At 34.2% G+C, this 27,380-nt stretch overlaps 3 non-coding genes across 3 annotated transcripts; all 3 read left to right on the top strand.

Moving 5' to 3' along the window:
- The first annotated feature begins 739 nt into the window (after positions 1-739).
- On the top strand, positions 740-846 carry LOC128039379 (small nucleolar RNA R71). The gene has a single exon (XR_008193884.1). It is a non-coding gene; the product is annotated as a small nucleolar RNA R71 (small nucleolar RNA).
- Positions 847-4,704: 3,858 nt separating this feature from the next.
- On the top strand, positions 4,705-4,811 carry LOC128039313 (small nucleolar RNA R71). Its single transcript, XR_008193817.1, has one exon. It is a non-coding gene; the product is annotated as a small nucleolar RNA R71 (small nucleolar RNA).
- A 13,295-nt stretch (positions 4,812-18,106) lies between these two features.
- On the top strand, positions 18,107-18,213 carry LOC128039545 (small nucleolar RNA R71). Its single transcript, XR_008194045.1, has one exon. It is a non-coding gene; the product is annotated as a small nucleolar RNA R71 (small nucleolar RNA).
- Positions 18,214-27,380: the final 9,167 nt, after the last annotated feature.

Below are 27,380 nucleotides of genomic sequence, written 5' to 3'. Positions count from 1 at the left end.
CAGTATTACTCGGCACGGTTCCTTGCGGACTATTATGAAGCTCCATAACCAACTGACCCATTTGGTTTTCCAAATTTTTCAGTGTTGCTACTCGTCTTTGGATCAAAGCGTCATTCTTTGCCATTTACGCTTTCACAAGTTCTCCGAACTGTTTAATGCCTGAGCTTGAGGTGGTTTTCGAGCTTGCTGATTAAACCCTTGTGATTGGTTGGGTCTTTGTTGTAATAAGTTGTTGTTTGGTCCATTTCCTTGGTTGCTCCAAGAAAAGTTAGGATGATTATGCCATGAAGGATTCTAGATGATGGACTGGGGTCCTTGTCCACTTCTATTTTAATATTGGTTCCCCACATAGTAAACTGATTCGGGATTTGATAGACAATTCTCAAAAGAATGACCTTCCCCACAGTACACATAGGAAACTACTTCAAACGGACTTGGTGGCTAAGCTGCAAAATTATTAGTACTATTAGCAGTTAACTATTTTAGCGTAGAGGAAATAGACAATACCTGAGCTGATAACGAAGTGAGGGAGTCAACTTCATGAACTCTAGCTACGCGTGTTCCTGAAGTTGTTTGATTTGTTGGCCATTGATAGGTATTACTCGTGATCCTCTCGATGATCTAATAAGCCTCATTATAAGACTTAGACAAAACTGTACCATTCACGGAAGCATCTACCATCAATCTTGTATATGCATTGAGACCATTATAGAATGTCTCCAACTGGATGCAATGAGGAATCCCATAATGAGGACGCTTACGAAGTAACTCCTTGAATCGCTCCCAAGCCTCATACAAAGACTCGTCATCCAATTGTTAGAAAGTTGTGATCCCGTTCCTCAACTTAGAGTTTTTGCTAGGTGGGAAATACTTAACGAAAAATCTCTCTGCTAATTCTTACCATGTAGATATGAAACTTGGTGGAAATGAATTAAGCCATGCTCGTGCTCGATCTCGCAATAAGTGTGGAAACAACTTCAAACTTAGTGCATCTTCAGTCACACCGGCTATCTTGAATGAATCACTCACCTCCATAAACAATCGAAGGTGGAGATGTGGATCTTCCGTGGGCATACCACTAAATTGGCGAACCGTTTATAGCATTTGAAACATCATTGGTTTCAATTCAAACTGGATTGCCTCAATATCTGGCCTTCTAATTCCTGGGTTTAACTCACTAAAAAGTGGCATAGCATATTGTCTGATACATCGATCACTATCATCGGCAATGAGGATAGGATTTTGTACATGATCGGCTTCATAACTTGGTCTTGATTCTGATTTCCAAGGTTTGACTCGACTTGTCTTTGAGTTGTTCATTCACGTCTTCTTTGTCTGAAAGTTCGATATATTTTAGGGTCTACAGGAACTAAATCAATAATTCAATCTATACCAAAAACACTTGAACAGAAAATCACAAAAATTAAAATGAATAAGTTAGTAATGTTAGAAATAAATCAAATTGAAAATAAATAATTTCACGAAAAAAATGACTATGGCAATAGTTGACAATCCCCGGCAACGGCACCAAAAACTTGTAACGCCAGGGTTTGTGCAAGTGTACACAGTCGTTATCATGTAATAAGTAAGTATCGAGGTATCATCTCCGCAGGGATTGTATTTGTGGTAAGTCACTTAATTTGTAAAACTATATTAACAATTTGGTAAATAAAAACACAATAAAGTTGAAAAGTGGTGATTAAAATATATTAAACTAAATACAAATTATCCTAAGTATGCAAACTATATGAATGAAATAGATTTAGTAAAATTAAACACAGTTTGCAACAATTATAACAAAAATAAATTAGGACAATTACTTTAATTAAACTCAATTCATTATCAACATGCTTAATAACATTCGGAAAAATATTCTATGGCAACTCGATCTTTCCTGAGTTTGGAAACCACATTAGATCATTTCGGAATCCTTTACTTAGAAAATACGCATTTTACTGATCCTTATTTACTAAGGGTTTCTTAGCATTCGTGTGAGGTAACAGGGACGTGTTAGGTTTGAAATAGTTTCATCACACAAATATAAAAGCTATGCAGATAACAGAGCTTGGTTAGAGTTGTTATGCAACCTACAATTCAATCAGGTTAGGATCTAAATTGAGCATGCACATTTCAATTATGCGTCCATTAGCCATCATCTGGTGAAGATCGCTCAGCTAATTCAGGTGCATTTCAATCACGTATGAACGAAGTACAAACTTGATTTTAATCGAAAACATGATCGATTGAGGCACAAACATTATAAGCATGAATCAAATAAATATTATTTAATCAAAATAATCATCCTAGCTTAAATAAAATTATTTGAGTGGCTTTGTTCAACTTTCTGTAATCAATACAGATTCTCCAACTAGTAACAGTTCTTGTTGGAATCAATTCGTTATGCTCATTTTCAACAATCGTGATTCCACCTTTCTTCGGCACACACTGCACTGGACTTACCGACGAACTATCTGAAATAGGATAGATGATTCATTCTTCTAACCATTTGATCACTTCCTTCCACACAACTTCTTTCATAATAGGATTGAGCCTCTTTTGCCCATCAATTCGAGCTCTTTCAGCTTCCTCTAAAATAATTTTGTGCATGCAAAATGAATAGCTTATATCTCGAATATCAGCTATAGTCTAACCAATTGCTTTATTAAATCTCTTTAAAACAACAATCAATTGTTCCGCTTGATCTTTCGTTAGTTCTACTGAAATAATCACAAGCAAAGTAGAACAGTCACCTAAATAAACATATTTCAAATGGGAAGGAAGTACCTTTAGTTCTAGTTTAGGTGGTTCTTCAATTAACAACTTGGGTTGCAAAAATGCTCTGACTACCAACTCCAACAGTTCAAATCGTGTGGATTGAAGAAAATTTCTCAGATTGGCTTCCATCAATGCCATGCTTTCTTCACCTCCTTCATCCTCCAAAGGGTCAAACTTTAAGGATTTCTCCAATGGATCTTCCTCAAAATTGCTTTCCATAGAAACCAAGGTTTCTATTTCTTCCATAACTTAACATCTTCTGCTGGGTTGGAGAATTTCATTGCTTTAAGAATGTTAAAGGTTACCTGATCATCTTGAACTCGTATAGTAAGTTCGTATTTCTGCATATCAATTAACGTTCTTCCCATGGCTAGGAAAAGTCTGTCAAGGATAATTGGCACTTCATTATATTCTTCAAAATCTAAAATAATGAAATTAGTAAGAAAAATAAATTTATCAACTCTTACCAAAACATCCTCGATCTTTCTTTTGGGATATGCTAAAGATCGATCCGCTAGATGAAGCGTCACAGTTGTAGGTCTTACTTCACCTATCCCTAACATCTTGAAAATAGACTTAGGCATCAAGTTGATACTCGCTCCTAAGTCACACAAAGCTTTACCACAATAAGATTCACCAATGTTACAGGGTATAGTAAACCTTCCTGGGTCTTTCAATTTCGGTGACAGTTTGTTCTGCAAGAACCCACTTCACTCCTTTATCAAGGCAACAGTCTCAAACTCACTCCGTCGTTTCTTCTTGGACAGTATATCCTTCATAAACTTCACAATATTCAGAATTTTTTCTAAATCCTCTACCAACGGAATATTTATGTGTAACTGCTTCAGAACATCCAAAAACTTCTTGAATTGCACCTCATGTTTTTTATTGTGTTGCTGCAATCTTTGCGGATATGAAGGTGATGGAACTTTTTGTTAAATCAGACGATTTTTTTGAGTAGGTAAATCTGTATCCAAAGAAGATGTTAAACAATATGAATTCACTAAGTTAGGGTTTACCTTGTCAGACTTTATAGATTTTGATTCCTTTGGTGTAGGAACCTCAACATCCGGTTGACTTCCCTCCATTTCAACATGCTCATCTTCGACATCAATCAATTGGGGTTCTAGAGTCTTACCACTTTGCAATGCCACTACCTTGATATGATCTTTACCTAAATTCCTTGGATTCACAATATTGCTCAGTAAGGGTCCTTGCGGTCTATTACGAAGCTCCGTAGCCAATTGACCCATTTGGTTTTCCAAATTTTTCAGTGTTGCTGCTTGGCTTTGGATCAAAGCGTCATTCTTTGCTATGTATGCTTTCAACAAGTTCTCTAAACTGTTTGATGCCTCAGCTTGAGGTGGTTTTGGGGTTGCTGATTAAACCCTTGAGATTGGTTGGGTCTTTGCTGCATTATGTTGTTGTTTGGTCCATTTCCTTGGTTGCTCCAAGAAAAGTTACGATGATTACGCCATGAAGGATTGTAGAAGTTGGACTGGGGTCCTTGTCCACTCCTATTTTGATATTGGTTCCCCACATAGTAAACTGACTCGGGATTTGATGGAAAATTCTCAAAAGAATGACCTTCCCCACAATACACACAAGAAACTACTTGAACGGACTTGGTGGCTGAGCTGCAAAATTATTAGTACTATTAGCGGTTAACTATTTTAACATAGAGGAAATAGACGATACCTGAGCTGATAACGAAGTGAGAGAGTGAACTTCATGAACTCCAACCACATGTCTACCTGAAGCTGTTCAATTTGTTGGCCATTGATAGTTATTACTCACAATCCTCTCGATGATCTCATAAGCCTCATTATAAGACTTAGACAAAATTGCACCATATGCGGAAGCATCTACCATCAATCTTGTATGTGTATTGAGACCATTATAGAATGTCTCCAACTAGATAGAATGAGGAATCCCATGATGAGGACACTTACGAAGTAACTCCTTGAATCACTCCCAAGCCTCATACAAAGACTCGTCATCAAATTGTTGGAAAGTTGTGATCTCGTTCCTCGACTTAGCGTTTTTGCTAGATGGGTAATACTTAACCAAAATTCTCTCTGCTAATTCTTGCCATGTAGATATGAAACTTGGTGGCAATGAATTGATCCATGCTCATGCTCGATCTCGTAACGAGTACAGAAAAAACTTCAACCACAGTGCGTCTTCAGTCACACCGGCTATCTTGAATAAATCACTCACCTCCATAAAAAATCGAAGGTGAGGATATGGATCTTCTGTGGCATACCACTAAATTGGCCCACTGTTTGGAGCATTTGAAATATCATTGGTTTCAATTCAAACTAGAATGCCTCAATATCTGGCCTACTAATTCCTAGGTTTACCTCACTGAAATGTGGTACATCATATTATCTGATGCATCGATCCCTATCATTGGCAATGAGGATGGGATTTCGTACATGATCAGCTTTATTACCTTGGTCTTGATTCTGATTTCCATGGTCCATCTCGACTTGTCTTTGAGCTATCCGTTCATGTCTTCTTTGTCTGAAAGTTCATTCAATTTCAGGGTCTATAGAGCGTAAATCGATAATTCGATCTATGCTCATAAACACCTGGAAAGAAAATCACAAAATTAGAAATAAATCAAATTGAAAATAAATAATTTCACGAAAAAAATGATTATGGCAACAGTTGACAATCCCCGGGAACGGTGCCAAAAACTTGTAACACTAGGGTTTGTGCAAGTGTACATAGTTGTTATCAAGTAATAAGTAAGTATTGAGTTATCGTCTCCATAGGGATTGTATTTGTGCTAAGTCATTTAATTTGTAAAATTATATTAACAATTTGGTAAATAAAAAAAACACAATATAGTTGAGGAGTGGTGATTAAAATATATTAAACTAAATGCAATGATCCCTAATGCAAACTATATGGATGAAATAGATTTTAGTAAAATTAAACACAATTTGCAAGAATTATAACATAAATAAACTAGGACAATTACTTTAATTAAACTCAATTTATTACCAACATGCTTAATAATATTTGGAAAAACATTCCATGGCAACTGGATCTTTCATGAGTTTGGAAACCACATTAGGTCCCTTCAGAATCATTTACTTAGTAAATACGCATTTTACTGATCCTTATTTACTAAGGATTTCTTAGCATTCATGTAAGGTAACTGGGACATGTTAAGTTTGAAACAATTTAATCACACAAATCTAAAAACTATGCAGATAACAGAGCTTGGTTAGAGTTGTTATGCAACCTACAATTCAATCGGGTTAGGACCTAAATTGAGCATCCACATTCCAATTATACGCCCATTAGCCGTCGTTTGGTTAGGATCGCTCATCTAATTCAGGTGCATTTCAATCACGTATGAACGAAATACAGACTTGATTTTAATTGAAAACATGATCTATTGAGCCACAAACATTATATGCATGAATCAAATAAATATTATTTAATAAAAATTACCATCCTAGCTTAAATAAGATTAAGCTATCATTGTTGTAAACAAGAAAAAAGAACACATAGCAAACATCTTTAAATTAAATTTAAAGAAAAGAAAGATTAAACCCAGTTCAGAGTGGTTGTCACCCAAGACTCTAATTGATAAGGCTCATTCACTTCTTTGCGTTGCTCCTTTGCTGATGGCTCTCCAAGGTGGCCGACAAAGGGTTCTTTAAGAGGCTTAATTGCAAAAATCCTTAAGCAAGGATGATGAAGGGGAAAGATAGCTAAAAGAGTTGAGATAATGATGAATGAGTGAGAGATGATGGGATGAGGGATGACTGAAAAAGTGAGAAATGACCTCTTATTTATAAGTGAGGCAAAGGAGCTGGTTTGTTACAAATAGGAGTGTTCATCCTTTGAAATTTCCTCCAAGAGTGGCCGACCATGAATTGAGGAAATGTGGCTGATTTTTCCTTGATTTTTGGTTAATTTGAGTGCCACAACAACTCAGGACTAAGACTCGGTCATCAGCAAATCTTCGGGAAAATCTCTAATTTCTTTAACTTTTCAAGGACTTAGTATAATTAAGCCAAAAAATGGTTTATGACATCCATGTGCAACTGAAAATTGGGTTGACTTGGTCCCCAATTTGGACGTTTTTGCAATTAGAAGAAAACTCTTAGACCTGTCCAAAAATAGTAGATAGTTTAGAGGACCAAATAATACAATTTAGCCACTTTAATTAATCAATTTACTTAATTAATTAAAAATCAATTTATAAATGAAATATTAAAAATGAATTATTAAATATAACTTTATATTTTATTATTTAATTTAATCATGCATGACCCACTTTATAGCTTAAAAATATAATATGCTCAAATTAATATAAAATAGCCATTTTATGCATGAAAACTATAAAATAAAGTATAAAATCACTTTTTAATAATTTCTATGACCTAATTTCATATTTTCGTGTATTTCATTAATTTATTAAAAAATTACTTGGTTTTAACAACAAATTTAAGTAAAAAGGTAATGAATTATATAGGAAAAATCCTATAAATTTTTTAGTTTACACACCCCCAAACTTAAATCATTGCTCGTCCCGAGTAATGTTCATGCACAGCACAAGGTCTTGCTAAGGCAAATTTTGCTAAGAGTATAAGTAGCATCAATCTTTGTCTCACAATCATACATCAATAAATTCATGCTCATAGACCTTCTTTATTGACAAGTAACTCATATACAAATATTTTGAAAATTTTATTCTAAGTTTCAAGATATGCCAACATGAATCATAGTTTGCATGTATGTCACAGCCATAGATAATATTTTTCATTCAACACAATTTCTCATCAATCAAGCAAAACAATCATAAGGCTTATTTATGATCTTCATATGTTGACCTTAATACTTCCTCTCCACTAATGTAGGTGACAAAATCATCAAATCAATAGGTCTTTTTTATGGTTGTAATGTGGCTCGGTTAAAGGTGTGGATTTTAAGAGATGGAACATTTGGGTTTCAAAATCTTAACATTTAACTTGTCTTGGATTTCTCAAAATTTAACCTTTTCTCCAAATGAACCTTTGGAAGTCCCCCAAACTTATTTTGAACTCATACTCATACATTTTATTTTTGGAGACTAAGCAAATTTTTCTTCACTCTTTCTTTGTTTTTGTTGTTGTTGTTTTTTTTTTTTAAGCATGAGCACATACATCTTTATGAAAATTTCCTCAAATGTTGATTCCCAAGAAAACTTTAATTAAGATAGGTGCATAAAATTAGGATAATTTTAAAAAGATGGTATTGGTTTATAATGTAGGTTTATTACAATGAACTGGCCTTTAAGCTCAAAATTATAGTTTCAAGGGTCTAATATCAAAAGGTGGGCTTGAAAAGGCTCAAACAATCCAAAGAAAAATGGTGCCTATATCATTTTAGATTTTTATGTCTCCTAGGATTTCGCCTCAAGAGAGTTACTAAGTCAATTCTAAAGATATAAACCTTCATGCATGTCTAATCTTAAGAGAAACTAAGTTTTCATGGCAAACATTACCTAAGACTAAGATCATAAAAACATTCCATTTTTCATGATAACATACAATCACTCAGATAAAATAATCATTCATGCTTGCATACAAGCTATCTTATTAAAAATAATTTCTCTAAACATTCATTTATTAAGACATACTTATGAAAGAATGATTTGAAACATACTTGAAAATTTTAAAAATTTAAGCAATTTGTCTGACCCTCTCTTTAAAAAGAAGCAATGTCCTCATTGCGAGAATAAAGTAATGAATGAAAACTGAACACCAGGTAGGGTTGTAAAGAAAGAGAGGTGAGTCATTAAGACTGCTTAAATACCAAGTCTTTCTTATTAACCCAATCCTAGACATGTTCATTCCCATTGCCACATCACTTAATCTTTTTCTTTCTAAAGAATTATTTATTCATGCTTGCTATATTTTATTTTGCAAAAATTAAATCCTAATTACTAAAGAAATAAATTCCTAAAGACCTAAAAAGAATTAAATAAATAACAAGACAAGAATCCCCCCTTTTATTTTTCTGACTCATTCCCCTTGGCAGTTTGCATCTCCAGTATCTTCTGTCCATGTCTCAAAGATAGCATCTAGGAACTCAGGAACAAAAATGTTAGAGATTTTTTAAAAGTATTTCGAATTGAATCATCCCTAATTTTTTTCATATTTACAGTAAGTTTGCTATTGTTTGTGCATGAACTTGCACATATCCATCAAAATTGACAACTCTAATTTCCTTGAAATACTTGCAGAAGTTGGCATGGGAGTTGTATATTCAGGTCCAACACTTAGCTTGATTGGTTCTTCTTCTGGCTCAACCCTAGGTTTAGGGTTTTCAGCTACTTCAGCTGGTTGAGGACTATTTGGTTCCTTATCTGATTCTTCTTCTTCAGTGTTTGTAACTGAATCAGCTTCAGTTTCTGTTCTATTTGTTGAATCTTCGGTTTCTGGCTCAGTTGGTTCCTCTTGCTCACCTTGGTTCAACTCATGCAGTCTTTCTACTAACCTTTCAAGATCATGACTTGTAATGCACCCCTGGACATATTGTCCCTTCAGATTTGCTTGTGTTTTAACACAGGCCCTTAAGCAAAGTGAAGTGATTAATGATGGGAAATAAGCACTTCCTGCCTTCTTTTTAGCACAATCATGAATCTCTTTGGGGATAATTTTCCCAACATTAATGGATTTTTCTGTCAAGATTGCATATAACAAGAGCATCCGTTCCACCGAGATGGTGCAACTATGTGAGATAGGCATAAAACTGTAGTGAACAAAATAAAACCTCACCTTTGCTACTGGTTTCAAGTATTCTCTTCGACAAGAATGGCTCCCATACTTTCTTATAATCCATTGGGATCCCAGATTTGTCACAACATCAAGCACTTGTTAAAGAAAATCCCAATTGATATTGCTCATCATAGGGTAGTACTCATCTTCTTCAATATCAAGTAAATTAAACAAACCATTGATGGACTTAGAAGTAAAAATGACCTTTTTCTTTCGAACAATGACTTCAGTAGCATCTTACCTAGTCAAACTAGCATAGAATTCTCGAACTACTTCATCATCGGGAAGAGAACGAGAATCACAGAATCATTCCCATTTGAGAGCATTGATTATCTTTCTAATTGGCACAGGAACAACCATCACATCATTGCTCTTCAGATTAAAACCTTTTTCTGGCGTCATAGGTCGATGCTTGAAAATTGAATCAAATCGCTCTTTCACTTCTTCATCAACCACAATCGGGTTTTCAGGAGTAGTATTTGACGATCTAGTTCTTTTACGAGACATGGTACTTTCCCAAAAATTCGGCAAAGTTTCTGCACAAGAGAGAAAAGAAAAATCGGTAAAGTTGGTAACTTGCTACGGCAAAAATCTTGCGATAGCAAGGATGGTGCAGCAGCGATCTATTTTTGGTGGCAATAGGAAATTTCGACAAAAAGAAAGAAAAGGACTAGGGTTTCTTTTGGGATTTGAGGTTGACGACATAAAGAAAAGATTAAGAGATTTTTAGGGTGGAAGCAAATTCACTCAACTTCACCATCCCAGTAGTGTTTGAGACGTTGACCATTAACTTTAAACGTACCTCCATAATTGTCGTTAATTCAATAGCTCCATAAGGATAAACTTGGTAGATGGTATAGGGTCCTTTCCATCGGGATTTCAACTTCCCAGTAAATAACTTCAACCTTAAATTAAACAACAAAACCTTCTGACCTTCTTTAAACTTGCGAGGTTGTATATGACTCTCATGCCATCTCTTTTATCTTTCTTTGCATATTTTGGCATTCTCATAGGAAAACAACCTCAGCTCTTCCATCTCATCAAGTTGTAACATTCTTCTCTCACCGGCTTGCTTAAGATCAAAGTTCAACTGCTTCAAAGCCTAGTGAGCTTTATTCTCCAACTCTAATGGCATGACATGCCTTTCCAAAGACTAACCGATAAAGAGTCATTCCTAACGGAATCTTAAATGTTGTTCGATAGGCCCATAACGCATCATCGAGCCTTCGAGACCAACTTTTCTGTTAGGGCATACTACATTTTCAAGGATACCTTTCATTTCAACTTGCCCATTAGACTGGGGATGATAGGCAGTAGCAATCTTATGCTTCATATCATATTTGTCAAGCATCCACTTAAGCCATTTGTTCATAAAGTGAGAACCTTCATCACTAATAATAGCTCTTGGTGTCCCAAATCGTGTAAACACATGCTTATGTAGGAATTGCATGACTACCTTAGGATCTAACATCTGATCCGAAAAATGGTCCTTCCGAGTGGCTTTGTTCAACTTTTTGTAATCAATACAGATTCTCCAACCGGTAACAGTTCTCATTGGAATTAACTCGTTACACTCATTTTCAACAACCGTGATTCCACCTTTCTTCGGCACACACTACACCGGACTTACAAACGAACTATCTGAAATAGGATAGATGATTCCTACATCTAACCATTTGATAACTTCCTTCCTTACAACTTCTTTCATAATAGGATTGAGCCTCATTTGCCCATCAATTCGAGCTCTTTCACCTTCCTCTTAAATAATTTTGTGCATGCAAAATAAGGAGCTTATACCTCGAATATCAGCTATAGTCCAACCAATTGCTTTCTTAAATTTCTTTAAAACAACAATCAGTTGTTCCTCTTCATCTTTTGTTAGTTTTGCTGAAATAATCACAAGCAAAGTAGAACAGTCACCTAAATAAACATATTTCAAATGGGAAGGAAGTACCTTTAGTTCGAGTGTAGGTGGTTCTTCAATTGACAACTTGAGTTGAACAAATTCTCTGACTTTTAACTCCAACAGTTCAAACCGTGTGGATTGAATAAAACTCCCAGATTGGCTTCCATCAAAGCCATGTTTTTTTCACCTTCTTCATCCTCCAAAGGGTCAAACTCTAAGGCTTTCTCCAATGGATCTTCCTCAAAATTGCTTTCTATAGAAACCAAGGTTTCTATCTCTTCCATAACTGAACACTCCTCTGCCGGATCGGGAAATTTCATCACTTTAAGAATGTTAAAAGTTACCTGGTAGTCTTTAACTCGAATGGTGAGTTTGCCTTTCTGCACATCAACTAACGTTCTCTTCGTAGCTAGGAAAGGTCTCCTAAGGATAATTGACACTTCCTTATCTGCTTCAAAATCTAAAATAATGAAATCAGCAGGAAAAAAAATTTATCGACTCTTACCAAAACATCCAAGATCTTTCCTTCGGGATATGCTAACGATCGATCCGCTAGCTGAAGCATCACAATTGTAGGTCTTACTTCACCTATCCCTAACATCTTGAAAATAGACTTAGGTATCAAGTTGATACTCGCTCCTAAGTCACACAAAGCTTTACCACAGTAAGATGCACCAATGTTACAGGGTATAGTAAAGCTTCTTAGGTCTTTCAATTTCAGTGGTAGTTTGTTCTACAAGAATGCACTGCACTCATTTGTCAAGGCAATAGTCTCATACTCACTCAGTCGTTTCTTCTTGGACAGTATATCGTTCATAAACTTCACATAATTCGGCATTTTTTCTAAAGCCTCCACCAACAGAATATTGATGTGTAACTGCTTCAGAACATCCAAAAACTTCTTGAATTGAACCTCCTATTTCTATTTGTGTTGCTGCAATCTTTGCGAGTATGGAGGTGATGAAACTTTCGGTTGAACCAGACAACTTTTCTAAGTAGGTAAATCTACATCCAAAGAACATGTTAAAATATCTGAATTCACTAAGTCAGGGTTTACCTTGTCAGACTTTGTAGATTCTGATTCCTTTGGTATAGGAACTTCAACATCTGGTTGACTTTCCTCCTTTTCAACATGCTCATCTTCAACATCAATCAATTGGGGTTCCAGAGTTTTACCACTTCGCAATGCCACTACCTTGATATGTTCTTTGTAACAGCCCGATTTTAGGCCTAGTCGGAACAGTGGTTTTGGGACCACAAATTCGATGAGGAAAAATTTATTTTTTATTATATTTTTATGGTCTACAATTTCACAGAATGATTTCGTAAAAATTTCGTTCAAAAATTTTGACGTTTGGGCACTCAATTTAGCTAAAAGGACTAAATTGTAAAAAGTGAAAAAAATTAAGTTCTACATGTTAGAAGTGTCCAATTGTGATGAAATTTTAAATTGGAGGTCCTTAAATTGAAATTAGACCATTGGTTAACTTGTTGGACAAAAATGGACAAGAGATAAGTCAAATAGGATATTTTTAAGTTGGGGGCATTTTGGTCATTTAGTAATTAAAGAATTAAAAAGGCCAAAATAGCCAAAAATTTGTCCATCTTCTCCATGATGAACGAAAATAGAAAGGGGGAAGCCATGGTTAGGGTTTTCAAGCTTCCAATCTCCATAATAATGATTCCAAGCCCCGTTTTTAATGTTCTTTACGTTTTTGAAGTCTCGGTAGCTTAATTTAGCTTATTCTAGTAATAATTTAACCTAGGGTTTATATTTGGAAAAATACCCATAGGTGAAATGTGTTTATTTTTATGTTTTATGGTAGAATATTAAGCTTGAAATTGTGTGAAACAATTTTTGCTAAGCGATTTTCAGTGAAAACAAGTGAAATGGCATAATCGGTAAAAAATATTATTGTTCATAAGTGCATGTTAGAGCAAGGATTTGATGTTGCTATAGAAGGAAAAAATATTCAGCATGTTATAAAACATAAGAAAAAGGAATAAAGTTTAATTTCCGAGCCTAGGGGCAAAATTATAATTTTGTGAAACTTTAGGGGCAAAAATGTAATTTTTCCAAGATATGATTTTTGGACTGGATTGAAAAATGTGAATGTTATATAAGCTAAATATGTTATTATAAATTGACAAAGACGAGAAATTGACATTGATTGGTAAAAAAAAGTGAGAAAAAGTAAAAATTCCCGGTTGAACCTTCAGAATGAAAGAGATACGAGTGAAGTTGCTATGTCTGTAGTACTACGTGCAGGCTACTACATGTACCGGAATGATAGGTCGCATGAGTAGTACTATGTGCAAGCTACTATGCATACCGGATAGCTTCGACATGTGTGTAGTACTATGTGCAGGCTACTACGTGCATCGGATGAAAATGGTCACATGTGTAGTACTATGTGCAGGCTACTATGTGAACCGGGTATCATTCATTATAAGGTGGTTGCTATGTGTTGATTCCACCATGTATCTATTATTATTCCGAAGTGTTCATCGGGAAATTGACTAAGTGTAATTGAGTGATGAATATATATGTTGAATTGAATTGAAGGTTGACTTGAAATTGGAAATGAGAAATTGGATTGCTTTGAATATAGTGATAACTTGAATGAATAGTATATGAATTAAAATGAACTATTGGAATGAGATGTGAAAAAATTCAATGGAATTGAGATAGTGAAAAAGTGAAATTATGAAAGAATACACTTTACAACAAAACAGTTTAGACAGCAACAGTTGTGTGACTTTTAAAAATCACCAAAAATGATGAAAATTGAATTAGAGAGTGAATAAGATATTAAATGAAATCTTAATTAGTCTATTTTTACATAAAAGAAACAGAGCAAGCAAAAGAGTTATATATTTTGAGATATTTGAATTTTAGTGAGGCAAGGTCGGATTGATTTTGGAATCCCTATTTTTATTTTGGAAAATAATTAAAATTGTAAAAAATAATTATGAGTTATAATTTATATTTTAGAATTCTTAATGAGTCTATTTTCAAAGGAAACAAACAGAAATATCATCTGAATTTTGTACAATGAGATAATTCATTTTTAGTTAAGAGAGGTCAAAGATGTTGAGTAGTGAAATAGGGGTGACTTTAAAGAATAAAATTTACTAATTGGCCAAGTAAAAAATTCTAAATTTTTATGGTAAGAAGATATGTGAGTCTAATTTCTGGAAAAATTAACAGATCTTAATTTGGAGCTCTGTGGCTCTGGATAAAAATTATTTAGTGACTCTAACTCAAATAGACAGCTTTGAATTTAAATATAAGTGAATAGTGAAATTATGTATAATGTTATTTGAGCATGTTATATACATAAAGGATGTGGGATGGAGAGGAGGAGGAGGAGTTCAATAAAGTATATGAATGAATTGTGTATAATTGGTTATATGCCTGATTATAATCGATAAACGTTGAAATAGGAGTGATATTTATATTGGTGCATTACTAGTCATGGTAAGCTCATGAAAGAAAATAAAGTTTCATAGCATATGTGTGTGGTATATTTGGCATGAAGTGATTTCATGAGTGACTCATGAATTAACTCATGTTGGTAAGTTGATTGATACGAGTCAGAAAGACCCAACTAAAACTCAAGAACATGATGGGCTCAAATTACCATAAGTCCTAATAACGAGGTCAAAGGCCAGGCAAATGCGTTCAAAACTAAATGGAACCATTTAAGAATTTATTAGCAAGGCCTTAGATGCGTATAAGAAGGAAAAAGAAAATCAAGATTCACTTTCTTATTTTCAAGAAAATCAAGAAATCGAATCTTGGTCCAATTTTGCTGTTTTGAGCGATTTCAATAATCAAGAAAATCAAGATTTCAAATCTTGGAAATCTTGGTCTAAGAAACCGAATCTTACAGCTAAGGCGCATTGGATCTCAGTTACGGGCATCAACGAACAAATTTTGGTAGAAAAAGGATTACAAGCCCAAGTTCTTGAAGGCAAGGCCCAATAAGACGTTCCAAGCCCAATCACGAAATTTAAATTAGACTTAGTTGAAAATTAGGCCAAATTGTCAAAGTGGCCCAATTTGTAAAATTTTAAATACCTAGTTTTAATTTTTAGACTTTATGATTTAATTCCTAGGTAAAAAAATTTAGCCCAAGCAGCCCATTAAAAGCCTTGGCCGAATTTCCCCTTGAAATTAGTAATTAGGTTTTTTTTTTAGATTTCCTAACAGGTTTAGGAAAATTGTTAGGAGGCTTATATTAAGGCTTGGTCGGCCACCCTTATGAAAAACACATTGATTATACATTAAAGTCAGATTTTTTTGAGTGAAAACTCTCTTTGAGTTTCTCTAAGAATTTTCTCTTGAGTTTTCTTTAGAAGTAGTTTTAACAATCTTTTTGATTGTGGGAGTCATCTTCAGTCTTTTTCTTGCCATTGTTCCACATTGGAGGGGAGATTAGAGCCGTTTGAAGGGAGTTGTGAAATCTTTATCGATTTCGAGGCTTTTTAGGACTTTTCTTTATTTTTCTTGCTGTTTATTTCTCTTTAAATTTTTTTGCTTGTGCCGATCTATTGATTAACTTGTTTTGATCTCTTTATTGTGTTTCCAGCCATTATACTCTTCAAGAATCTGATCAGCACCCTTCTTGGCAGCAAGACACGTTCCTTAGTCATCCTTTTTAATTGATCTTGCCGTCCTATCATCCTAACTCTGATTCAATTCGTTTTGCTGGACTTTGAATTTAATTTTTTGTTTTTGGTGTTATTCTTTTCAGATTCGGCTGTTTGGAGTCTCTCTTGAATTCAATTTCGTGTACTTGGCTTCCAAGAATAGTTATTCATAAGTGTTTTTGATTCTTCACTGATCCTTTATTGTTTTGGGTATTTTCATTTCAGATCTAATTGATTCTAAGTTTAATTTTCTATTTCGATTCAGATCCGAGCGTCTAGCGTTTTCGTAGGAGTTTCCCGTGACTTGACAACTCGATCTTGGTCCGCGCACGACCTTCTATCATTGATGCATAATTATAGTATTCAAATATATACATATTTGTAATATTTTGCTATGTGATTCAGAAAAAGGGTAATAAATAGGGTAATGAAAATTCGGCCATGGTGCTAGTTTATGTTAAAGGAGTGTTTTTTGGCATATCTTAAGTAATGGAATGTTATAAATTTTGAGGTTAATTTGCTAGTCAAATAAATGACAAATGAATTGATTGCGTATTCATAATTTTGACATATGCTTGGTATATGAAATGTAAAAATATATGCTTGAATAAACTTTAAGTATTCGAATGACATGGATTTGATGGTGATAAGAATCGAATATTGAATTCATGAAGCACAGGTGATGTATTATTGTTGTGTGATAGCTTGGTTCGAGAAATTGATTAGGTAAATGGTAAGTGGAAGCATTTATGGATTTAGAAGAAAATTTGGAATGAACATGAAATTTAGCTCAATTAAATGATTTCATCAATTAAACATTGTGTATACCAGAATGTGTTAGTGAATTACATGTTTGTAAATTAACATTCCAAGTTCGGTAAGTGATATATGAAATTAACATGAAAAGATTTATGATTGTTATTAATATTGATTCTGACATAAAGTGGATTCTTCAATAATGGATTGATTTAACGAATATATTGAGCATATGAATGGGTATGTATTGGGCCTCATATACCCTAGTTAGCGACTCGAAGATAATAATTTGAAAGTTTTTAATTTGGATGAAATTTTATAACTCGATTTAATATGTCTATAAGTGTATTTATTCTGGTAATGCCTCGTACCATATTCCTGCGTTGAATACGGGTAACTGGTGTTACAATGTGACATCACCAGATTTGGACCTAATGTTTAGGTCGGGTTTGGGGTGTTACATCCTTTACCCAAATTCCTTGGATTCTCAATAATTCTCGGAAAGGATCCTGACGGTCTATTACGAAGCTCCGTAGCAAACTGACCCATTTGGTTTTCCAAATTTTTCAGTGTTGCTGCTTGGTTTTGGATCAAAGCGTCATTCTTTGCCATGTACGATTTCAACAAGTTCTCCAAACTATTTGATGCCTCAGCTTGAGGTGGTTTTGGAGCTTGTTGATTAAACCCTTGTGATTGGTTGGGTCTTTGCTGCAATAAGTTGTTGTTTGGTCCATTTCCTTGGTTGCTCCAAGAAAAGTTACGATGATTACGCCATGAAGGATTGTAGAAGTTGGACTGGGGTCCCTATCCACTCCTATTTTGATATTAGTTCCCCACATAGTAAACTGACTCAGGATTTCATGGACAATTCTAAAAAGAATGACCTTCTCCACAGTACACACAGGAAACTACTTCAAGCAAACTTGGTGGCTGAGCTGCAAAATTATTAGTACTATTAGCGGTTAACTATTTTAACATAGAGGAAATATACGATACCTGAGCTGATAACGAAGTGAAGGAGTCAACCTCATGAACTCCGGCTATGCGTCTTCCTGAAGCTGTTCGAATTGTTCGCCATTGATAGTTATTACTCGCAATCCTCTCGATGATCTCATAAGCTTCATTATAAGACTTAGACAAAACTGCACCATTCACAGAAGTATCTACCATCAATATTGTATGTGCATTGAGACCATTATAGAATATCTCCAACTGGATGCAATGAGGAATCCCATGATGAGGACACTTACAAAGTAACTCCTTGAATCGCTCTCAAGCCTCATACAAAGACTCGTCATCCAATTGTTGGAAAGTTGTGATCTCGTTCCTCAACTTAGCGTTTTTGCTAGGTGGGAAAAACTTAACCAAAAACCTCTCTGGTAATTCTTGCTATGTAGATATGAAACTTGGTGGCAATGAATTGAGCCTTGCTCGTGCTCAATCTCACAACGAGTACGGAAACAACTTCAACCTCAGTGCATCTTCAGTCACATCGGCTATCTTGAATGAATCACACACCTCCATAAACAATCGAAGGTGGTGGTGTGGATCTTCCATAGGCATACCACTAAATTGGCCAACCGTTTGTAGCATTTGAAACATCACTGGTTTCAATTCAAACTGGGTTGCCTCAATATCTGGCCTTCTAATTCCTCGGTTTAACTCAAAGAAAAGTGGCACAGCATTTTGTCTGATACATTGATCCCTATATCGACAATGAGGATAGGATTTTGTACATGATCGGCTTCATCACCTTGGTCTTGATTCTAATTTCCAAGGTCCATCTCGACTTGTCTTTGAGCTGTTCATTCACGTCTTCTTTGTCTAAAAGTTCACTCAATTTTAGGGTCTACAGGGAGTAAATCGATAATTCGATCTATGCTCATAAACACCTAAACAGAAAATCACAAAAATTAAAAAGAATAAGTTAGTAATGTTAGAAATAAATCAAATTGAAAATAAATAATTTCACTAAAAAAATGACTATGGCAATAGTTGACAATCCCCGGCAACGGCGCCAAAAACTTGTAACACTAGGGTTTGTGCAAATGTACAGAGTCGTTATCAAGTAATAAGTAAGTATCGAGTTATCGTCTCCACAGGGATTGTATTTGTGCTAAGTCACTTAATTTGTAAAATTATATTAACAATTTGATAAATAAAAAGACAATATAGTTGAAAAGTGGTGATTAAAATACATTAAACTAATTGCAAATTATCCTAAGTATGCAAACTATATGAATGAAATAGATTTTAGTAAAATTAAACACAATTTGCAACAATTATAACAAAAATAAATTAGGACAATTATTTTAATTAAACTCAATTTATTATCAACATGCTTAATAACATTCGGAAAAACATTCCATGGCAACTCGATCTTTGATGAGTTTGGAAACCACATTAGGTCCTTTCGAAATCCTTTACTTAGTAAATTCACATTTTACTAATCCTTATTTACTAACAGTTTCTTAGCATTCGTGTGAGGTAACGGGGACATGTTAGGTTTGAAACAATTTAATCACACAAATCTAAAAACTATGCAGATAACAGAGCTTGGTTAGAGTTGTTATGCAACCTACAATTCAATCAGGTTAGGATCTAAATTGAGCATGCACATTTCAATTATGCTCCCATTAGTTGTCGTCTGGTTAGGAACGCTCAGCTAATTCAGGTGCATTTCTATCACGTATGAACAAAATACAGACTTGATTTTAATTGAAAACATGATCGATTAAGGCACAAACATTATAAGCATGAATCAAATAAATATTAATTAATCAAAATAATCATCCTAGCTTAAATAAAATTAAGCTATCATTGTTGTAAATAAGAAAAAAGAACACATAGCAAGCATATTTAAATTAAATTTAAAGAAAAGAAAGATTAACCCAATTGAGAGTGGTTGTCACCCAAGACTCTGACTGACGAGGCTCCTTCGCTTCTTTGAGTTGCTCATTTGCTGATGGCTCTCCAAGGTTCCGAGCAAGGGTTCTTTAAGAGGTTTAATTGCTAAAATCCTTATGCATGGATGATGAAGGGGAAAGATAGATAAAAGAGTTGAGAGAATGATGAATGAGTGAGAGATGATGGGATGAGGGATAATTGAAAAAGTGAGAAATGACCTCTTATTTATAGGTGAGGCAATGGAGCTAGTTTGCTAAAAATAGGAGTATCCATCATTTGAAATTTCCTCCAAGAGTGGCCGGCCATGAATTGAGGAAATGTGGCTGATTTTTCCTTGATTTTTGGTCAATTTGAGTGCCACAACAACTCAGGACTAAGACTCGGTCATCAGCAAATCTTCGGGAAAATCTCTGATTTCTTTAACTCTTCAAGGACTTAGTACAATTAAACCAAAAAATGGTTTATGACGTCCATGTGCAGCTGAAAATTGGGTTGACTTGGTCCCCAATTTGGACATTTTTGCAATTAGAAGAAAACTTTTAGCCCTATCCAAAAATAGTAGATAGTTTAGAGGACCAAATAATATAATTTAACCACTTTAATAAATCAATTTATTTAATTAATTAAAACCCAATTTATTAATGAATTATTAAAATGAATTATTAAATATAAATTTATATTTTATTATTTAATTTAATCATGCATGGCCCACTTTATAGCTTAAAAATATAATATGCTCAAATTAATATAAAATAAGCCATTTTATGCATGATAATTATATAATAAAGTATAAAATCACATTTTAATAATTTCTATATCCTAATTTCATATTTTTGCGTATTTCATTAATGTATTAAACAATTACTTGGTTTTAACAACAAATTTAAGTAAAAAGGTAATGAATTATATAGGAAAATTCGTATATATTTTTCAGTTTACAACCTGGAAAATAAGTCATGCTTTTCAATTCCAGACTTAACCTATTTCCTGGCAAATTAAAGTGGAGATGGTCTGGACCAGTTAAAGTTAAGCGTATATATCCTCATGGAGTTGTCGATTTTAAAGATGGAAAAATATGATCCACTTTCAAAGTCTATGCTCAACACCTGAAGTATTATTTTAGAGCTCCTATAATGTGCGACAAATGTTTTATTTCTCTTTGAAATACTTAGTATTTTTCTATTGCGGAAAATTTTCTTTGTTTATTTTATTTTTACTTGTTACCTAATAAGTTTATTTAACTGTTTATTTTCTTTTGTTACAGGTTCTTTTTGCTAGAGTAAAAATAATTTGAAAGCAGTGCCTTCTTCTTTTTATGCAATTGTATTTAATAATCTTGTTATTACTTTTCTACTTCCTGCTCAATTTCCTCCTGTGTTGTGTCAGGTAAATCTCTTCAACCACGTCACTGTGATCTTTTCTCTCACTATTTGAACTTATCTTTATCACTTTCCTCTATTAGTTCTTCATTTTCATCATTGTAAGCCTCTCAATAGTTCTCTCACAGTTCAGATTCCATGGTCATAATGGCTCATACTACACCATATTCCTCTACATCCTTACCTATGAAGACCTTTTTCAACAAAATAGCTGAAGAAAAATATTTGAAAAATATAATCCAAAGACCTTTTTTTTTTGAAAAAGGCTTCCTTTTTCAAGACTCAACCTTCTTGAGTTATGATACCTCTATTTCTTCAGCAATGGAAAACCATGGCTAGAAACTATTTTGCTCACACCTGAGTGATGTTCTTCCAAAAGTGGTAAGAGAATTCTATGTGCATTTAACATATCCTAATAATGCTTTTATCTATGTCAGATCTACTTCTGTTTGGTTTGATGAAGATTCTATTAATGCCCATTACAATTTGCGTGAGGGTCCTGATGAATATTTTGAGTTTATGTCAAAGATTACAACAAAAGGGTTACAACAGGTTCTTCAAGATCTTTGCATTGAGGGAACTAAATGGACTATATCTCATCATAATTGTCACACTGTTGATAGAGTTGCTTTGAAGCCTCATTACAGAGTATGATATCACTTTCTGAAATCCCGACTGAGCCCCTCCACTCACAATTCTACTATTTCTAAAAAAAAAAGATGTCATTACTAAATTCAATTGTGTTTGGTAGAAAAATCAATGTTGGAAGAATAATTTTCTAGGAAGTTCATTGTTGCGCGCAAAAGAATGTCGGTAGTTTAAATTTCTCAACACGCCAACGTCCTTGTCCATAACAATTAAGAGACCATAAACAATAAAGGCGTCATAAGGAAATCAATTGTCCTATGTTTCTTGGGCAAGGATATGCCACAACCTTTTGGAACCCCACATACTTTTACTAATATGTTGGAACAACAAATAATAAATACTCTCAAGCAACTCCAACATGAGTTAGATATTGTGGCAAAACAGCAGAACCAAATCTTCACTAATTTTGCCACAGTAAAAGCAAAAATGACTTAATATTGGGAGTATATGAAGACACACGATGTTGCACTCAAGAAACAACTTCATCAAGGAAATGCCTTTATTTCATTTGTTTCCTGAAGAACTTTTATCTGATGATGATGAAGAAGACGACGAACCTGCCACTACACAAAAGCATACCAAAGAGCCCGAGAGAGATGAAGAACCGACAGAGTCTTTACACCTTAACTCTGATAGGGAGGATAAGATCTAGCAACACAGTTTTCCACCAATCACAACCGCTAAAGCACCACAATCGAAGGTACCAATGACTACCCAAGAACGTGAACTCATGATATTAGATACTGACGATGTTGAAGAGGTGCCCATCAACCAGCTTCAAAGAAAAAGATTAAAGAAGGCTGCCGAAAAAACATTCGAAGAGGATGTTTTAACAGAAAAGAAGCAGTCTTACAAGCTAGCTGTAAGAAAATCCACCTAACCCAAGTGAAGTAATTTCTTTCTCCTCCAAGCTTTGATTTTTTTGTATATTTTCATGATCCATTATTTTAGTTTTATCTATTTCTTGCATTCACGTAGCTTTTATTCATTCTACTTTGTCATGTTCATGCATCCCTTAGCTAAGCATAGTTAGAAAGATCTGTTATAGTTTTAATTGCTGAAATATTTAGAAAATTTTGCCTTTAGGAACCATTTTCTACATTGCAATTGCTAAATAGGTTTACAACAATTGTAAGCATATTTTTTCTTTGTTTCAGCGAAAGATTGCTGAGAATAGAGGTACACAATATGCTCATTACGATTTGGAAGTACATTTGGTGACTGATTGTTTTGGCACTTTTCATGAATCCATGCATATTCAAACATAATTTGCTTGAGGAAAAGCAATAATTCAAGTTTAAGGGTGTGATAACTCTTGAAAAGAGTTATATTTAAGGCCACTAGATGGAATAAATTGTTTGAAATTAAGTGAATACATCTACATTTTTATTATAATTTTAGAACATTGCATAAAAAAAGCTTGAATTGCACTACATTGGTCAGTATTTGTTACTTTTATCACCTGGGGAGGAAAGGTGTGGTTTTGTGTGACTATGTGTAGGATGAGCAAGAAGATTAAAATGGAAAATAAGTGAATTGAAATATTGTCGTGGCAATTGGCAAGATTGATTGCCAACAGAATTGTCATGGAAATTCTGGGAAAATGAGTCAGGAATCTATCCATGTCATCTCAGTAGCTTGACGTGTGCCAGAAAAACCAACCTGAAAAGAGGAATGAAAAATGTGTGCTGAGGTAGGACAGATCTACCCAATAAAAGGAGGGAGAAGAAAAAAAGGGAGGAGAATTTGTGTGAGAAACAGACTGGTGACAGCAATCCTCTCTCTGCACAGAGAAAACACTTCATTGGAGAATTCCAGAGAAAGAAGGGTAGCAGCAATAAAGAGTAGAATATTGATGTGAAGAAGAGAAAGAGACATCTATCCTGGAATCGCGAATGATCAGAAGATAGAAGAGAAGCTGGAGTGTGGCGAGAAATCTACAGTTCTGCCTTTAGTTGTCCTGATTTTTGTGATTCAAACTTCTTTAAAATGTTGATGAATGATTTAAATTCGATGTTTACTTTTCCACCTATGAACTAAATCTTTTCTGGGTTGGAGTTATTTGGGTGGATGTTTATCACTTTAATGTTCATGATTTGAATTTGCCTATATCACTGTTTTACCATATTTTGCCATGACATTATTTTGATTTGAGCATTTCACCTGAATAATTCCAGCCCTGTTCATTCAATAACAGAATTTCTCTTGCTTTTCTCTGTAATTTTCCATTACATTTTATTTGTCATATAATTTTTTTATTTTTTAGCATTAAATTGCATTAATTCATTATACCAATTTCTTATTCAGTTTAAAAGTATTTCCTGTTATTTAGCATAGCTAATAGGATTATAATAACTTAATCAATTTCTTACCAATTTCTAATCCTTATGGAGACGATACTTACTTATCACTTTATTACTTGAATGACGTGTACACTTGCACAATTGCATTAGTTATTTTCATGCAACATTACACACTCAAGATCTTTTCTTATTAAATAGTTTCCCAAGAAACGATATTTTAGCTAGAGATGATGGCCAAATGTTAAAACGGTTGTTGGTTCATGTGGAGTCTTAAGAATTCAGATTCACGAACTGGTTGGATGTGATCCATGTTCTTGCTAGTTAATCATGAGACCCTAAGACGACATGATTGATGGGTGTGAGAATGATCATAGCAATGAAAAAATAGTTTTTCAAGGTTTTCATACAAGACACATGCATCTGTCACGTGTGAAATGATATGTGAATTGTGCAAGTATACATGGAATCAAGTAATAAAGTGATAAGTGAGATCGTCTCCACAGGGACCGGTTAGGTATAAAATTGCAAAGTTATTATACTGAAGTACGATTAATGTTATGGCAAAAATAATGTTAAGACTGCAGCAGTAATTTGAAGGAATAATAATGTGTAATATGTGTAACTGATAAATGATGGAAAGTGTTATGACAAGACAAGAGTAAAAATGCAATGTCAATTACGAGAATAATTACGTGAATTACATACGAATGAATAAATAAACAACTAAGAATGCTATGGCAAAGGACAGAAGATAGAGGTTCTACGATGTTCATTTAGAAGGTCAAGATTACCGGAATCTACCCTTACTAACAGTAATGCCATGAAAAAAACTTACTTAACATACTGCTCGGAAGAGTTCTAAAATGGTATGCTTCTTACGAGAGCAAAACCTCAAGTTACCTTGCCTTAAGCGATATATGTCTATAGGCCTTTAGCAAGGTACCCTACACTATTTGTTTTCTTTACATATGAATGATGCTCTATGTCTAGAGTCTACTATAAGTATCTGTCGAGTACTTGATCATATCATTCAATTACGGTCCAACTACTCCAACCTTTTCAGAATTAGATTAGTTTATGGGCATGTTGCACAGTCATCTATGTCTAGGGATTGCATGCAAACAATTCAAAAATAAAACAATTGAATGAAACAATAAATTAATTCAGATTTGTGTTTCAACCATTAAAGGAAATAAATGTTTTATTATGTAATCCCAACCCTATGAGATTTAGTTCGTGTTTTGGCTAGTAAAATTCAAAACCAAAATATCATCCGACATCATTTCAATCAAATCAATTCACGGAGGAATAGATTAAGAAATAACAGAAGAATTTTTGGAAGATGGCTTTCTCCAATCCAGTCTATACTCCAGCGGCACAATGTCCAATCAAATCAAATCAATCAACACATGTCCGCGTCTCAGGCCGTGTAACTTCTGAAATAGGGAACATGGTCGTGTGCTCACTTGTGTAACTCTCTGAGTTAGGTCACATGGCCAAGTCATACGCTCGTGTGCTAGGTCGTGTGACTCTCAAAATGGCTCCACACACCCGTGTCCAAGGTCTTGTGCTAGGCCGTGTAATAGCCTGACTTGCATGCATTAAAACCTACAGGGGACACATGGCCATGTCACCTGGCCGTGTGTCACACACCCGTGTCTTAGATTGTGTGGACATGAAATTGGCCAAAATCAAGTCATTTCCATCACCAAATCAAGCATGAACTTAAAAGCATTTTTAGCACATAATCAAAGCATTAAAACCTTACCAAAACATGAATATAATGATCAATTCAATAGTCCTAAACCAATCAACCAATATGTCATTCAAGGCACTTCAATTGTAAACATTCAAACTTACCTAAACATCTATACTTTACTATATTTCAACCATACACATCTAGTTCAATACCATCTCAAAACAGACCATATCTTGACCATATTGAAACCAATTCATCACATATCATTTTAGTCATTCAAACATGCATCAAAACTTAATCATATAAACACATACTAATAAGGTATCAAAAGAACCAAACCAAGTAACTTATACAAACCAAAATATCAAACAAACAGTCAACTAAACATCATTATAAGTCCACCTATACATGCCATTATAACATTTAGCCAAAAATGCTCAAAAACTACCGAATTAGCTGCTGGATAGTATGATAGGTCTCCGATGAGCTTCTAACCAAAATCAAACCTTCTGATGATCTACAGGAAAAGAAAACAACTAACGTAAGCAATAATGCTTAGTAAGTTCATAAAAAGGAAACTTAACTACTGACATATTAGAATAAACAACTAAGCATAATTTTTATTATACTTTAAGCTAACTTTCATTTTCTATTCACTACACCTCTCATGGATAATTGGTGTAGCCTTGCATATACATGTATGTATATTTTTCCTTATAGGAATTTCATATAACCATTTTACTTAAACGCTTCTTGTTACCAAAACACTTACACATTTAATAAATAATCATTCGTAATTCATCATTTGTTTCAAACTTTCCTATAAACTTATAATCTTGGAATCACTTACTTTCACTAAACAAGGTGAAAGCTAAATAAATAAATTAATCATTCATGTTATTCATTTACGAAGCACTTATAGGATTAGTATTGAAAATGATTCATCGTATGCTTCCTGTACCATAATAATTCAATCCAAACTCACACGTGTATAAACGTATATCATTAACCAAATAATCATCAATATAACAATACTCACATATGATCAAGTAATTCATTAAAAATTTAACATTTAAAATTTACTAATATATTGACTATACATTAGCCTTTAATATTAAATAATTTTGTAAATTCCATTCACATTTAGCCCAATAAACTAGTAACTTGACTCGGATACTCAGGTAACTACATCACTCTAGAGGCATAATAAATGCATAATAGGGGCACCGAAGTCTAGACAGGAGCACGAATGTGCAAACAGGGGCACCGTAGTGCAAAAAAGGACACCAAAGTGTATATAGGGGCACCAAAGTGCAAATCTCGTACAAGCGCGCATTCTAACCCTATTGGCATCTCAATCGTATCCAAATCGTTTACTATGTCCAAACAGGCATTTTAACAAAATTATAACTTTCATGAATTAGAGGCACTTCCATATTTCTCAGTACACGTGCTACAACAATTCATAATCATTCTGAAATTACATATATCACATTCCATAAATATTCAATGGTTTTCTAATAAATCCTTTCTCACTTTATACTCAATTATAATATTTTGATTTCC

This window comes from Gossypium raimondii, chromosome 2, assembly GCF_025698545.1.
Source record: "Gossypium raimondii isolate GPD5lz chromosome 2, ASM2569854v1, whole genome shotgun sequence".
Classification (NCBI taxonomy): Eukaryota; Viridiplantae; Streptophyta; class Magnoliopsida; order Malvales; family Malvaceae; genus Gossypium; species Gossypium raimondii.
This window is presented reverse-complemented; position numbering and strand designations above follow the sequence as displayed.